Source organism: Neofelis nebulosa, chromosome 2 (assembly GCF_028018385.1).
Source record: "Neofelis nebulosa isolate mNeoNeb1 chromosome 2, mNeoNeb1.pri, whole genome shotgun sequence".
In the NCBI taxonomy this organism is placed as follows: Eukaryota; Metazoa; Chordata; class Mammalia; order Carnivora; family Felidae; genus Neofelis; species Neofelis nebulosa.
Genome location: NC_080783.1, coordinates 165753751 through 165762940, shown reverse-complemented (window position 1 = coordinate 165762940; position 9190 = coordinate 165753751). Strand labels below are relative to the sequence as shown.

General features: G+C 40.2%; 1 pseudogene; it reads left to right on the top strand.

Annotated features, from left to right (window-relative positions):
* Positions 1-217: 217 nt before the first annotated feature.
* LOC131493451 (small ribosomal subunit protein eS6-like) lies at positions 218-802 on the top strand (annotated as a pseudogene).
* Positions 803-9190: the final 8388 nt, after the last annotated feature.

Here is a 9190-nt window from a genome sequence, read left to right as displayed (position 1 = left end):
TAGAGCACAGAAAGGCTGAACACTCAAGTGCAGCTCTCCTCCACAGTACCACCAGTGTTGCCTGCTAGTGGCTTCCTTGCTGGTTTCATGCCTCTCGCTCAGGCAGTAGGGAGTCTAGAGAAGTGACCACCTGTCTCAAGACATGGTTTATAATTCCTTGAAATGACAAATTCATGCTCTCTTTCAGGGTGCCTCGGAGGCAGTGGGCTGCTTCAGGATGAAGATGAACATCTCTTTCCCAGCTACTGGCTGCCAGAAACTCACTGAAGTGGATGATGAACACAAACTTCCTACCTTTTATGAGAAAGGTATGCCCACAGAAGTTGCTGCTGACGCTCTGGGTGAAGAATGGAGGGTTATGTGGTCTGAGTCAGTGGTGGCAACGAAAAACAAGGCTTCTCCATGAAGCAGGGTGTCTTGACCCTTGGCTATGTCCACCTGCTGCTGACTTCTACAGAGCAAGGAGGACTGGAGAAAAAAATGTAAATCTGTTCAGGGTTGCATTGTGGATGCCCATCTCAATGTTCTCAACTTGGTCATTGTAAATAAGGGGAGAAGGATATTCCTGGGTTCACTGATACTACTGTGTCTCGTCACCTGGGGCTCAAAAGAGCTAGCAGAATCTGCAAACGTTTCAATCTCTCTAAAGAAGATGATGTCCACCAGTATGTTGTGAGGAAGCCGCTACACAGAGAAGGTAAGAAACCTAGAACCAAAGTGCCCAAGATTCAGTCTTGTTACCCCATGTGTCCCCCAACACAGGTGTTGGCATATTGCTCTAAAGAAACAGTGTACTAGGAAGAATAAGGAAGACGTTGCAGAGTATACTAAATTTTTGGTCAAGAGAATGAAGGAGGCCAAACAAACCCACCAGGAACAGATTGCCAAGAGATGGAGGCCAAACAAACCCACCAGGAACAGATTGCCAAGAGATGGAGGCTGTCTTCTCTGAGATTTTCTACCTCTGAATCAAGTCAAAAATGAGATTTTCTGGGACACCTCAGTGGCTAGGTTGGTCAAGCATCTGACTCTTGATTTCGGCTCAGGTCATGATCTCACGGTTCATGAGTTCAAGCCCCACATCAGGGTCTATGCTGACAGCACGGGATTCTCTCTCTCTCCCTGTCTCTCTTCCCCTCCCCTGCTTTTGCTCACATGCTCTCTCTCTCTCTCTCTCTCTCTCTCTCTCTCTCTCAAATAAATAAATAAATAAATAATAAAAAATGTTAAAAATGAGATTTTCTAAGAGTAACAAATGAGTTAGATATTAAAAAATGACAAATTCATCTTATTTGGTACCTTGCAACTTAATTAAGGAGTATTTTCCACTATGGTGAAACAAACCAGAACCCACATTTGAAAGAAAAATTCTCTACCCAATGTGCAATATTTAAAAAGTCATATATAGAAATGCCTGACCTTGATCACTCAGTCCCTCATTTCTCACTTCACTGTCTTTATCTTATGCATTACCATATTTATGCTTCCATTTGAGTCTCTGTGGCTTAAGGCTGCATTTGATTTTTTTCTTAGCTCCCTTTCCTGCATAATGTTTTTTTTTTTCATACTTCTCTAGGCTATGTGATTCTAAGTTAACACCTTCCATATAACATTCCTCTCCAGACACAACCCAAACTCTCATCTTGGAGGGCAGTTCCTGCTCAGACTGCCAATATCACTGGGGTAAGTTCCACACACATTCCACACCACTCTAACAGCTTTTATCACTTGTCCAGTATGATAGTATTTGTATTTTTGTCCGCCCATCACTCTTACTCTCCCTGCTTCTTCTGGTAACAGAATCCTACATAGGAATTACCAAATGATGCAATAAGCTTTATGGTCACAATGGACCAGAGTTTACAATCTATTTTTTAATGTCTGCCAGAGTCATGTGAAAAAAGATAAGAAAGGATCTTATTTCTTTTCTGAATATCTCAACCAGTTGTATGCTTCCTTCATTTAAAAGAAAAGCATAAATGGAAATATATAACACACTGAGTTTTTCTCTTTTTTTGCTAGAGAAACATCTACAATGTTCTATGTGCATACTGTGACTTCAGGGCAAGTGATCCTCAAGTAGTTGGGTTTTTTTGTTTTTTTTTTTCCTACAAAAAAGTGTACATATTTCACAACATTTTCTCTCTTTTTTTTAATGTTTATTTATTTTTGAGGGAGAGATAGAGCACAAGCAGGGGAGGGGCAGAGGGAGAGAGGGAGACACAGAATTCGAAGCAGGCTCCAGGTTCTGAGTTGTCAGCACAGAGCCTGACGCGGGGCTCAAACTCACGAGCTGTGAGATCATGACCTGAGCCCATCTATTGTCCTGGCATAATTTTCACAATGCCACTTTCAATCTCAGAAGAGTTCCAAAGTAGTTACTTCAACTAGATTAGATACAAAAGGGATCTTGTGAAAATAGAAGATAATTAGAGGTGCCTGGTGGCTCACTCGGTTAAGTGTCTAACTCTTGGTTTCGGCTCAGGTCATGATTTCCCAGTTTTGTGGGTTGGAGCCCCGTGTCGGGCTCTGCAGTAATAGTGTGGAGCCTGCTTGGGATTTCCCTCTCACTCTCTCTCTCTGCCCCTCCCCGGCTTACTCTCCCCCCTCTCCCTCTCTCCCTCCCCCTCAATTAAATAAATAAATAAATAAATATTAAAAACTACAGGATAATTAAATGTTGAAATGGGGTGGGGATATCAGAAAAGGTTATGTAATTTTCTTTACTGGACATTCCTAAAATTAATAGTCAGCTGAAGGTTCTAAGAAAATTTGTCTATCCAGAGGGTGGACAATGAATTATGTTCCTGATGCTGTCAGAAACACATAAATTTCAATAGAGGTCCTGGGTAAACTGATAGTCATAGGGATATAAGTTCATGTTAAGTAATTCCAGAAGTTCCTAATTTATGCTAGAATTATCTTAACATTTGGCCTAATGTCTTCCTTAGTTATGTTCTTGATTTTTTTTACATTTATTTTCTCAAACCGCAGGTAGGTATCAGAATCTACCCAGTGTCTCTAAAAGTCTCTGAGTTGTTCTCACTTACCTGTCATATTTTCAGGACCCCCAGGAACAAGTCACAGAGGTTGTTCAGGCAAAACGATCCAGGAGTTAAAAACAACATGGAAGGCTTTCACCGCCCCTTGGCTTCTGATCCAACAGCTTTTCGCTAAAACTGTCTTCACGGGTGTCAGAATAACACCTAGCTCATACATCCTACTTCTTGGTGCTTCATTTCATCCTATTGCTTAAATAGAAGCTCCTGCCTTCTTGGTTTTTGTGGTGCAGGCTGCTAACTGTTCCCCAGTATCCAGTCTCTCCCTTCCCCATGGTGATCGCGCCTTTCCCCTCTATTCCACACTTCGTTGCTGGTAATGTGGCTGCCAGCTAGAGATTAAGCACATTTGCTAGCCGCCCAGGCTTTAACTTTTTAATGTAAACAGAAGGTGTGTATATTATTTCCACATTGTTTGCTGAAAGGAAACTTCTTGCCCTGGACTTGTCCTCTTTTTCCTTCCTGAGAACTGTAAACAAGATGTGCCAGCCACCCAGCTTTGACCACGCAGATAATGACAGTGCTCTAGGGCTCTGCTACCCCAAGTGTAGTCCTTGGACTAGCACCATCAGCATCACCTGGATCCTTTTTATTTCTTTATGATGATTTTTTAAGTATTTTTTTTTTTTAATTTTAGTAACCCCCAATGTGGGGTTCAAACTCATGATCCTGAGATCAAGAGTCACATGCTCTTCCAACTGAGCCAGCGGGTACCCCCCTCACCTGGATGCTTTTTAGAAATACAGAATCTTGGGCCCCATTCTAGGCCCACTGAATCTGCATTTAGCAAGATCCTCAGGTGATTTAAATGCATATTAACATTTGAAAAGTACTGCTCTAGTAGAGGATGATGAATCAACAGGATAGAAGTAGGTCTCAATTATTTTGTTAGAGCACAGCTGTCTCCTCACCTGGTCTGCCTACCTGTAGACTATTATGAGAGAGCAGATAAAATTGTATCTTATTTAAGCCATTGAATTTGCGGGTCCCTTTTTGACCTCTACCCTAACTTATATGGTTATTATTCCTTGTAAGAGCAAACCTCCTTTTTAAGCCTGGGCTGAAGTCTTATGGAGAAAGAGATAAGAAAGGATATTTCTTGGGGCGCCTGGGGCCTCAGTTGGTTGAGCGTCTGGCTTCATTCAGCTCGGGTCATGATGTCACCCTCCGTGAGTTCAAACCCCGCGTCGGGCTCCGTGCGGACACCTCAGAGCCCAGAGCCTGCTTCAGATTCTGTGTCCCCCTTCCCTGCTCGCGCTGTCTCCCTCTCTCTCAAAAAAATGAATAAACGTTAAAAAAAATTAAAAAAAAAAGAAAGGATATTTCTTTTCTGAATATATGGAGTACTCACTCCACCCCTTAGGAGAGTACCTATATTTAACTCAATCTACAGTTGATTTATCTGGGACTGGGAGAGTGGGGAGTGCTCTTACCCCATCCTCCAGAGTATCACTCTGCACATTGCAATGATCATTTTTGGTCTCCTTGAGGATGCTGAGTTAAGAAGTTCAATATAAATATTAAATGAACTGAATACACAATGTCTCCGGAGATGGTTTCATTATTTTTTTTCCAGAAGACCCAAATTCTAACTAGCAGCATTAATCAAATAGACCACATTCATCTTAAAGTACATTAGGGCAAGCATGCTCTCATTTTAATATATAGACTCTCAGACACTATTTAATTTAACAACCACCATTTCTTCTTACTTCTTCCTTTCCATCTCTAGTTTGGTAAATGTGTTCTCTAGACTTGCAATTCCCCTGCTTTAATCCAACAAATATTTACTTAATGCCTCTGAAGTGCTAAGCATTATATTAAATGCTGGAAAAACAGTAGTGAATTAGATAAAACAGATCTGGTCATGTATAGCTTACAGTCTAATTGGGCAGAAGACCAATGAACAAGTAATTACACAGCTGAAGAATGTTAAGAAATGGAAAGTACTTAAAATACTTGCAATAATGTTCATTGACTGAATAAATGAAGAGATAAATTAACCATTAACACCTTCACTCCATGCCTCCATGGAGATAAAGAGCACAGTTCCTTTATTTTTCCGTTTCTTGCCTCCCTCATTGCTTTGGGTTCATATTGGTCTTTGGGCCTGTGCAAGAGAAGTTGGATAATTAACCAGCTAAAAATAAGGGCTTACAGTTAATGGCATGGAAAATGACTGGAAAGGAACTTGGCAAATGGAGATAGTTGATTGTGGCTTATTTTATTCTTTTCCTTGTCATTAAAATATTGATTGTACAATACATTAAAACTGGGAATAAAAAGGGCATGTTTGTGTGTGTGTTAATCTTCTTTATCATTTTATAAGGGAAGTGTGGTTGTATTTCCTGTGCAATACCAATATCTCATTGGGGGCTACTGAGACTGACTAATGTCATTTTCCTTCTTCTTTCCTTCCTTCTTGCCTAATGCAAGCAAGCCGCTGTGATATCCGATTTCTAGTATTTGGTCTATAAAGGGCCCGTCTTTTCATTTCTCTATTGCCAAACAAAGGAGTTTTACATGTTATCTCCACCTACCGAATATTCACATCTGGTAGTCTTCTCTGAGGGCATTAAGGTCTTTTGTACAACATCACTGATCTTCCTTGAAAATCCATGGATAATAGTGGGGTGCCTGGGTGGCTCAATCAGTTAAGCATTCAACTCTTGATTTTGGCTCAAGTGGTGGGGTCGAGCCCCACATTGGGCTCTGTGCTGATAGTGCAGAGCTTGCTTGGGATTCTCTCTCTCCCTCTCTCTTTGCCCCTCCCCTGTGTACTCTCTGTCTCTCAAAATAAAAATACAAACTTAAAAAAAAAAAAAAAAGAAAACCCATGGATAGCAGATAGGACAGGTAGTGGAGTGGCAATTGACAAAATAAAGAGGAAGTTGCTCAGGACATGAGATAAAAACTGAGACAAAACTGTCTCTATTGGATAGCCCCTTCTGAGGCTAGAGTTCTGCCCAGGGAAAACCACCCTGTTGATCAATTGCAGACTAGGGAACATCCCCCAAATTAGTGTCTTAAAATAACAACAACCATATTTTTGCTAATGACTCTCCAATTTGGGCAGGACTTGGTGGCAGCAGCTTTATCTCTGCTCCATATGGTTTTTGCTGGGATGGCTCACCTGGGCTGGATGATTTCAGCTAGCTTCACTCACATGTCTGAAGCCCCAGCTGGGGTGGCTGGAATGGCCAGGGATGGCCAGGCTGATTTCTTTCCATATGGCTTCTCTTTCCTGTAGGGTACATGGACTCCTTTACATGGTGTCTCAGGACTTCCAGAGAGTGAGAATACAAGCTTCAATGCTTCACAAAACTTGGTGCAGTGTTATTTCTGTTTCATTCTCTTGGTCAAAGCAAGTCACAAGGCCCTCCCAGATTTAAGAGAAAGGAAAACAGACTGCTTCTAGATGAGAGACCCAGCAGATGTGTGGGAATAGGAAGTGTTGTTGCTGGCCGTGTTTGCAGATAATCTACAACACAGTGTCATCCTCAGTACTGAAAACCCACTGAGCATCTACAACCATTGTGAAGATTACAGTGGAAAGGGGAGATTAATGCCACCAATGGTGTGGTGTGTAAGTAGAAACATGAAGTTACGCTACTCACCTTTAAGATTACGATTATGACTACAACAGCTAAAAGGTTTAAAATGTGTTAACCTTGAGGCGCCTCGGTGGCTAGGTAGGTTGAGCATCCGACTTCGGTTCAGGTTATGATCTCATGATTTATGAGTTCGCGCCCCATATCGGGCTCACTGTTCTCAGTGCAGAGCCTGCTTCTGATCCTGTGTCCCCCTCTCTCTCTGCCCCTCCCCCGCTCGTGCTCTTCCTCTCAAAAAAAAAAAAAAAATTGTGTTAACCTTAACAAGTTAATATCACATGCGATACTCACATCAACCTGTGTGGCTGGTGTCATTTCTTAACTTACAAATGAAAAAACTGAGGCTTTTTTCTTTATCATAGCTTCTCATCTAACCTATATTTTCTTAGTACTTATGTGTATGAATATGTTTTGGTTCATTTTATGTATTCTTATAAGCTGTCCTAACCATGAGATGGATATATAAATAAATCAATAGTTTGGTACATAAATGTGTTACTATTTATCTATTTTAAATCAGGTTCAGGTTTAATGACTTGATCAATATTGCATACGTAATGCGAGACAGAACCTAACTCAGTATGTATCTGGACCCAAAGACCTAAAATAAGAAAATCCTAAGTGTATTCTCCATTTTAGATTTTCTTAAACTCCTGGGTTACACAAGGCTCCCATGATTATTAAACACAGAGAATATGGAATATACTAAGTAATTTTATAAAGTAATATCTTCTTTCAACTTCAGTTTAATTGAATTATATTCAGTAGATATGTATTAAGTGATTGTGCAGGGATCTGTGTGCTTGGAGCACATCGGTGCACAAAACAGATATTTTTGCTCTTGAAGAACTGAGTTTCTAAAAATGGCATCTTGTAAATAGAAAAAAAAATCATTTCGTTGTGTGAAAAAGGATTTTCAAATGCACTTGTGCAGGAGATTGAGTATGAGTTTACAATGATGATTTTATTGTATTATTTTTTTGTTAAAAAAATTATGTCAAAGGAAATTGAACTTTGGCCTGTGTTCCCAGGGATCAGTGTGAGCTTTACTCTCGGCAATAGTTCTCTCAGCCTTGAACTCCTCTGGACATTTGAGTCATAGCAATGATTTTTACACATACTGAGAATTCATAACCTAAAGATTTCTTCATGTCTCCTACCACCACTCTGTCCATTTTGGCAGAGCCTGAGAAGAGATTCCCAATGTTTCATGATAACCTTGCATTTTATTCTTATCCTCCAAAGTTGAATGCAGATATAGGCTGAAGTTCAATGAACATTCAGTTGAGGATATAGATATGCCATTTAGGTGATGTCTTTTATCATCTCACCATCTTATTTATCACTTTTTCTTGTCACTGTTTTGCACTTGTTATAAAATTAGAAGGACAAATGCAATAAACTATGCATATAAGAGAATAAACAAAAATGGTCGTCATCCTGGCAAGAGACACCACCATTTGAGAGTTCAAGTTCTTGCTCATTGGGTGATGTGTAGAAGTCTAAAATTAGCTTAGAACTGTCATTTTCGGAGTGTCAATGTGTAGTGTATCCAGTTTCATACATTGAAAAAATACCAATTTGAAAATTTGAGGACCACCTTCATAAGAACTGCTCGTGATCCCAGAGTTCCTACAATTTGGCTAAGAAGGCCAGACAGATACTGTAAACTGAGAGGTAACAATGCAGGGCAGCATAGGACAAAAGCCAAATAAATGATATAAGGGCTAATGGATGGGGCAGGAAACAGGATATTTTGATGCAGATGTAGTACTAGGTGCTTGAAAACATTGTATCATCTAATCCTCCTTACAATGGTTTTACTGATTAGAGAAACACAAGAGACATTAGAAATGCTTATGGAGACATGATTAGAAAAAAATAAATCCAATCAATCTAACTTTAAAGCTCAAATTATTAACATTTGAATTGATCAACAATTCAAAACGCACTGAATTCCATTGAATTGAACATTTTCCAGGTCTAACTTTTTCATAAGGCTTTGAAGATACCATAAAGGAATGTACTTGGAATTAGAAACACCTGAGCTTGAACCCTGATTCTGCCATTTCCCAGCCCTTTGGGGAAGTAGGTTTTCATATCTTTAAATAGAAAGGATGATTGATACTCATCACATATAGAGCCTATGGGCTTAACGAGACACCTCGGTGAATGAGACGTACAAAGTGCTTGGTAAAGAGAAGGTCCTGAGTAAATGAATACAAAGAGGAACCTGGCATGATTGTTAGTCCCATTCCATCTGAGTCTGGAAACAATAGAAGAAAATGAACAGCTATCCCAGTCTGGTTCTTACATGTTCACAGGCTCAAGAAGGAGCTTGAAATAGTTTTCTAAATGAGGTTTGGGAATTCTTTGTGGATTTTAATTACCCATCCTATTGCTGGACCTCATTAGCGGACATAATTGAAAACTGACTCCGTGTAATAAGGACGACTGGAATCCCCAGCTCCAAGGCAGTTACTTTGGTGTTCCACATTCCCCATTCTCTCAGAACACACC